This window comes from Silene latifolia, chromosome 4 (assembly GCF_048544455.1).
Source record: "Silene latifolia isolate original U9 population chromosome 4, ASM4854445v1, whole genome shotgun sequence".
NCBI lineage: Eukaryota > Viridiplantae > Streptophyta > Magnoliopsida > Caryophyllales > Caryophyllaceae > Silene > Silene latifolia.
The window spans coordinates 93,586,739-93,594,671 of NC_133529.1; the positions used below are offsets into that span (position 1 = coordinate 93,586,739).

The window sequence follows — 7,933 nt, forward strand, 5'->3', positions numbered from 1 at the left end:
TAGAGGGATCGGGATAAGTACCAGTCTGCCTAAAGTGTTGAAAGGCAGCACATGTTTCATTCAAACTAGTACAAAACTCCGAAACATGTCCCTCTCCTCCACATCTTTTGCATGTAAAGGGACCGTCTGAAACTGCATTAACTTTATATATCCCACCTTTTTGGGATCCCCCAAAATCCATCTTGTCGAATCTTGCAGTAAGGGCCTCTATTGCAGCTGTAGTAGGAGATTCAGCTGCTCTTCTCTGATTTCCTCTAGAATTCCCATGCTCAGCTTTATGGGTGGCCAGGTCATCGATGATTTTCCACCCCTTTGTCTCACCGCTATTTTCTTGAAATCTCCCATTAGCTGCAGCATCTAGGACAGCTCTTTGATCATCATAAAGACCATTATAGAACTGGTTGCACAGAAACCATTTCTCAATCCCATGGTGAGGAATAGATCGCACCAGCCTCTTGAAACGGACCCATGCCTCATAAAAATCTTCATCAGTACCCTGTTTAAAGCTTGTGATCTGAGCTCTAATCGCATTGGTCTTCGATGCAGAGAAATATTTCTTATAAAATGCTAGGGCCAGCGAATTCCAATCAATAATCCCATTGGCAGCTCGATCCAGATCTCGGTACCACTCCCTAGCAGCATCACGGAGCGAGAATATGAACATCGTCTCTTTTATCGGTCCGGGTCACACTCTTTGGTGGGGGTATGGAACAACAGTAGTCAATGAATATCTCCATATGTTTAGCTGCATCTTCATTTGCAGCTCCCCCAAATTGGTTTCTCTCAACCAAGTTAATGTAGGACGGTTTCGCTTCGAATTTCCTATCTGTCCCAGCTGGCAACGCGAATCCCTTATAGAGATTCTCAGCTTTTGGCTCGGAGTGACTGGCTATACTTACTTCTTCCGCCATAACTGGAGATGTAACGGTCTCAGCTGAAGAAGTAGAAATAGGAGACGAAGGTGGATCCTCCTCAAATAACTCGTTCTCTTAATAACTGGACAGAGTACTCAACTCTTCCTATGTCGGCAATACTCTAGATGATCGTCTCAACTCACGCAAAGTCCTTTCGATCTCAGGATCTAACGGTCATAATTCACCACCCTGTGACCTGCACATAAGAGGAAACTACAAGTAGAATATGAGAAGAGTTTAAGGAACAGATGTCCCTTAAACTAAGATAAAGACTAAAATAAAAACAACTAAAAATTAAACAATTGCCTCCCCGGCAACGACGCCAAAATTTTATACCGTCGTTGAGTATCAAAGATAAATTTATAAAACCTAACTACTACTATAGCTGGTGGCAGTCAGGGTCGAACCACAGAGAGGCGATGCAATTAATAGTTGTCTAATTTTAGTCTAAAGTCACGGTTGTGAGGGGGTTTGATTTAAACAGTTCTATAACTAAAAGCAATCAAATTGAAATTAGACTTAAAACAAATAAATGAGTGATTAAAGAAAATGGATGAAATCAAATATTAAAAGGATGCTAAGATGGTCGGTTCACTGTAGTTTCGACGACGGTAACTCTAAGTAAACTGATTTAAGCATGTTAGATGGGAAAATAAAAAGTCTTCTCGGTCCAATTTAACAGGTAGCAACCTTTCGGCCTAAGCTACGGGTCCCTAAGTCTCACTAATACTAACTTTCGTTCTTGATTAATGGTACTAAAAGCCTAAATTAACTTATCTCTCGATCTTATTAATTTAGTCGTCTTAATTAAGTAGTCTATTTCCCTTCCCTATCTTTCGATCTATTGGGTCGGTCAATTCCCAAGCATTCAACTAGTCGCGTGCACTCGATTCGTCAAATATAGCAATTAAATTAATTAAGTCGAAGCTAATCTAACACGTGGCAGTCGATCGACCATTCAGGGCGGTCGACCGACCTACGGACCCAGTCGATCGACCAACGAAGTCAGTCGATCGACCAGAGCCCGATAACAGATTACCTATTGTCGAAACCGTCTAACCTACAGATCCCCTACATCTTAGCACGAAGGGTTTAGCTACTCATACAGGAAATAATAACAGAAATAAAAATAAAGATGAAAACAACAGGATTCATAACTAAATTAAATGAACAATAAAATCGCATAAAGAAAGGATTAGGGCTTAGGGATTCTAACTAGTCAATTCTAATCTATAAAGAAGGAATAGAACTAGAGCAAGAATTACCAGAAATAAAGAAGGCAAGAAAAAGCAAATCCGAATGCAAAAGAAGAACTTTATTTTGAACTAATGGAAACTGTAAACTAGGTATGTAAATCTGAATCCTAATCTCCCTCTAAAAGAGTAGGAAGGGGTTACGTTATATAGGAATATCACGTAACTCTTATTCCTAAAACCTAATTACAATTGGGCTTCTAACTCTCGTCTTTTAATTTGCGTGTCAGTCTCGTGGTGCGGTCGATCGACCACTGGGACCAGTCGATCGACCAAGCTCCGCTGTAGTAAACTGTTCAGCATTCTGACAGTCTATAGACCATGTAGGTCAGTCTATAGACCAAGTCAGCTGGTAATCCGCTTCTGAAACTCTCGCAAATCTATCTTTCAGGCCTTGATACGTGCACCAAGTTCATTTCCCGAGTCAAATCTTCATGTCAAATAATATGCCAAGTACTCGGGGACGGATTTGGCTCATTTTCCGCTGGATTCTTCACATTTCTGCAATATTACACAAAACACGAAAGTAGACGGAAATAGGGAAAATAGTAGCATAAACTACATAATTGAGCTCTGAAATGCATGTGAAATAGGGTGTAAAACATCATATTTAGGACACGCATCATTGATTATTTATGGTAATTTTTGGCTCATTTTAATGATTTTTAGTGATTTTATTACATTTTATGAGTAAAATGGTATTTAAAATGCTAAAAATAGTTAGACTTAGTTTCTGACCTTGATATTTTTATATGACGTTACATGCCTATTTTACTTATTGTATGTAAAACTTCGTTTAAATTTGATTTATTTTGCATGATTTATGATTTTTATGTGATAAAAATGAAATAAATGGAGGTAAAATGGTTAAAAATAGTTAATCTTCGAAACAGGTCGTGAAATTTTAATATGTTGTCACATGCAATTTTTAATCACTATGTGTAAATTTTGAGATGAACACGATTCATTTTGCATGATTTATGAATTTTTAGTGTAAAAATGACATAAATAGTGACTATTTTAGCAAAAAATAGCTAAAATGAATTACATGGCATGCGAAAATTATTTTAGGTTGCATTTACATCCCACATATCAGATCCAAAGTTGAAACATTTATTAGATTAATTTTCATATGGTTTAGATGTTTTATTTGATAAAACCGATAAATCGCGACTATATTTTTCTGGAAATAAATTCGAAAATTTTAACCTTGATTTTTGACATTATGAGTGTCGTGGAATTATTCTAGAATGTTCAAAAATTTAAAATTCAAATTTTGAAATTATTGTAATTTAATTTGGATTTATTTCATAAAAGTTATTATTTTAAGGTTTATTATGAGTATAAATGTTAAATCAAGTTGAATTATTGTCAAAAAATTAAGTGATGACTAATTTTTTGAGTCAAAAAAGGTTTGAATAATTAAATTGGGCTAAAATTTGATTTTAGTATTATTTTACGATTTTAATAAGTTAAAGATCGCAAATATACATAAAACCGGATTATATTTACGATATAAGTTTAAATAGGGCGATTTGGCATATAATTTGGCAGGTTAATTACATATTATAATGCTGTATTTTTCTTTGATGAATGTCATATTTTAGGAAATGCCATACTAGGAAATTTATTTTTTCATTATTTGCTTGCTTTATATGTTTGCATGCATTGCCAAATCGCCATAACTTCACATGCATTTTTTATCGTCTTATCGACTATTGTCAATTATAATTATCGAGTATTCATCGACTTAGTTCACTTAAAGATGATAGATAATAAATCGACAAGACCTCTCACATATTTAAAATTGAGATTAGCCTTACCAAATAGTAGGACTCATGAATCCCTTTGACATTTGGGGTTGATTTGGTTTCCCGGGGTACTTTCATTTATGTTTGGGTAAGTGGGGTAATAAAACGTTATTACACGCAAAATTTGGTTGGACTCAACGGGATATAAAGACTAGTCTTATGTTCCGGGGCTAGAGATGGAATTTATGAAATACATCGACCGAGAGTTCTATAGTAGAATCAATTAAAGAGTTAATTCACCAAATTTATGCAAGTATGGGATATATTGGTTTCCCGTGCCCATGTTTGTGTAAAAATGGATCTCGGAATCATTTATATAATTTAGGTGCGAGGTCATTATATAAATGCATAATTTTAAACCTTGTTAAAAATATTTACAAGTAAAATGATAAATGTTAGTTATTTCTTTCATTTCCTTTTGTAGTCAATTTGATTAATTTGCAATGACAACTCCGATTTCATCCACTTCCACTAGTGGAACCGCTCCACTACTCACCAATGCTTCTTGGCTCCCATCCTTTATGGATCGATGTAATCTTGAAAAGAATGGGACTAACTTTGCCGATTGGGACGCGCAACTCCTCTTGGCCGTGGAAGGTGACGACAAGCTTCGTTACCTTACCGAAGCCGCTCCCGCTACACCTACAAATTGGTCATCCGCCGCGGTTAGGGAGGCCAATGAGGCTTAGCTAAAAGAATCGGCCGGGATCAAGAACGTCTTGATCTTCTCTATGGAAGCCGATCTCCAAAGGAGTGCTATAAAGATAGGCATCGCCTATGAGATCTACACCAAGCTTGTGACCATGTTTTCACAAGCTCCTAGGATCATCCATTATGAGGCGGCCTCCGCATTCTTTGAGCTCAACATCAAAGAGGGTCAAAAGGTTAGCCCTCATGTGCTCAAGTTGATTGAACATGTTGAGAGGCTCAAATTGCAAGGGGTTGAAATTCCCGAGCAACTCGTTATTGACCGAGTACTCCATTCCTTGAACCGCATCAAAGCATATGTTCAGTTTAGGGTAAACTACAATATGCAAAACATGAAAACCTCTCTCCATGAATTGCACAACTTGCTTGTGCAAGCCGAGAGAGACATGGGTCTAAATGTGAGTACGACCAAGGATGTGCTCAATATTAATAATAAGAGCAAAGGGATATTCATGAAGAGCGCTAGCAAGGGTAAGAAAGCCACTCCCAACAAGGGCAAAGGGAAAGCTATTGGGAATAGCTCATCCAAGCACAAAAAGGGTGCTTCTTCCGAGGATAAGTGCCACTATTGTTGTGGTACGGGCCATTGGAAGTGTAATTGTCCGAAGTATCCAGGAGATGTCAAAGCTGGACGTGTGACTCCAGTAGGTAGTAAATTCTCTAATCTATTGTGTTATTGATATAAATCCCAACTTTGGTATTTAGATACAAGTTGTGATTCTCACCCCCTTTTAATGTAATCTAGGGCATGTGAGCAAAGACAAAGGCAAGGACAAGCAAGCTTGAGGAAGATCTTCAACAAGGGATGCTAGGGTAGCAATCCATAGTAGAAGACCTATGGAAGCATGACTTTTATTTTGTATTGTCGTCTTAGTATTATTGTATTTTGACTTGTTGTTTTAGAACTCCTTTTGATTTCCATGTTGGACATGGAAGTTTGTTTTATTTCCATTTTGGAAACAATAGTTGTATGGATTTTAATGACTTGGCTTTCGACTCAAGACATTCGGTTTATGGAATTTCTTTGTTCTAAAAACTTGTCATTATACACTTTTTACATCAAAAACATAAATTGTTTTGACTTAAATTGATCATAAAAGAATCACAACGATTGAATCATTGTAATGAGTTCATAAGCCATGAATTTGATTCCCCCTTATGCTTTTATGACTAAATATCACATCTTATTTTATATAAGAACGATTGTAAAGTCAAATAGAGTTATTTGAACTCATAGTAGGGAATTTAATAAACCAATTGGCTACACCACTTATAACTAAGATTTCTAACCACTTATAAGACTCCATACGAGTTATGGGAGGGCTTAAGACCCTTAAATTGTATAAGACATGGATATGAGTTCAATCCTTTACCTTATAAGGACTAGTCTATCTTGAAACTAGATTACAATGTCTTTAGAAGAGGGTCATTAATTAAGGTTATAATGTGCAATATTTTCTTCCTTCACAAATATAAGTATGAAATTGTTGTTGCTTATAAAGCTATCTTTCAAGAAAAATAGATGTATTTTTCAAAAGATAGAGTGAGAGAAAATTAGCAACAAACAAACATACAACTAGTGAGGACTAGTGAGGAGATCAAAAGAAAGCTTCTTAAGTTAAACTCAAGACTAGTGAGGAGACCAAAAGAAAGCTTCTTAGGTTAAACTCAAGACTAGTGAGGAGACCAAAAGAAAGCTTTCTTAGGTGAATCTTCAGACTAGTGAGGAGACCGAAAGAAAATATTCTTCAATAAGATTATGAAGTGGTTGTATCAAGTAATTTCAATTCAATTTTACATAAGAGCCTTATGAACCAAAGTAAAATCTGTGCAAAAGGATAAAGTTATTTAGAGTTGATTTGACCACTCCAAAGTAAATAGGACTTTATGGTAAAGAGTTGCATAGATTCACATGATGATGTCTACAAAGCTAAGTTAACATGTAACTATGCTAAGATCCATGTCATTATTGCTACACCTCATAGCGTGTATAATCAAGTTAAGACCAATTTCTAAATAGGCATTTAGAAAAGGGTATGTGTACGACATAAGCACAAGGTCTTATTTAACAACACTTAAAGATTGCAATGATCATTTCAATCATGTGATAAGAAAATGGTTTCACTCGAGTTGTCGAGAAGCCATGAGTATATATGGATTTAAGTGGGAGTCAAAATTGCCACGTGTTGACATGAAGTTCAGTGGGAGGAATTGTCTTTCATGTTAACGTCATATTACTCCTTGAGAATGATATGCTGACACTACCATCAATGAAGGAGTGTTTTGATTATCAATTCTCGATGAAAGAAGACATGATGCATTCTAAAATTCCAAATCTATTATGATATAGGAAATTTTAGATTGGCACTTAGATAAGTATCTAATATAGATAATATTCTTTATCTGTTTAATATCAACACAGGATGAGGAGGTTATTCATATTGATGAAAGTGGAATTACTATGATAGAGTCATAATGTTGATCACATTAAATCGATTGCTAATGTTTCCGCCATTAGAACGATCATGTATGCCAATATATGCACATGCCCTGATGAATCATATGCTTTGAGCATAATAAGTCAATGACAAGTTATTTCATATGAAGGTCATTTGAAAGCCTTCAAGAACATCCATTAAAATTCCTGAGAAGAACTGAGGATGCGTTCTTGTGTTTGGATGATATACTAAGTTGTGTGTTGAAGGGTTACACAAACTCTAGTTTCCAAACATATAAGGGTTTATCGGAATCCTAGGCTGATTTTTGACTCAGGAGTAAATGACTAGAAAAATGTTTTAGTATCAACCATTGCAGGTTCTACAAATGGAGTCTGAGTACGTTATGATAAGGTGGTTCATAAAGGGACTATAGGTAGATCCTTCCACCAAGTATTTTATCACAAGTTATATGATGACAGTGGGAGCATCTTTCAAGTTAAAGAGCCCAAGTCTAAGAAGAAGTCTAGACATGTACTTAAAAAGGTTCATGACGTTAGAAATGACATTGAATAGAAGAAAAAAGCAATTCATAAAGTTGGACTGTATGGATACTTGGTGTTAGGCCTGGAAATCCGCAGACCTTCCTGATAAGTATATCATCCAAACCTGACTGCCAGGCTGTCAGGATGTCAGGCTATCAGGGCACACGAAGATAGGCGCCAGGCCATGGGGAGGACAACGGTCAAAATATCAGGACGATATTAGACCATATACGCGTGTTATAAAGGAATTATATACGCAGCATTAAG

General features: G+C 36.2%; 1 non-coding gene across 1 annotated transcript; it reads left to right on the forward strand.

The window, feature by feature from the left end:
• Positions 1–422: 422 nt before the first annotated feature.
• Positions 423–529, forward strand: LOC141654593 (small nucleolar RNA R71). Its single transcript, XR_012548149.1, has one exon. It is a non-coding gene; the product is annotated as a small nucleolar RNA R71 (small nucleolar RNA).
• Positions 530–7,933: the final 7,404 nt, after the last annotated feature.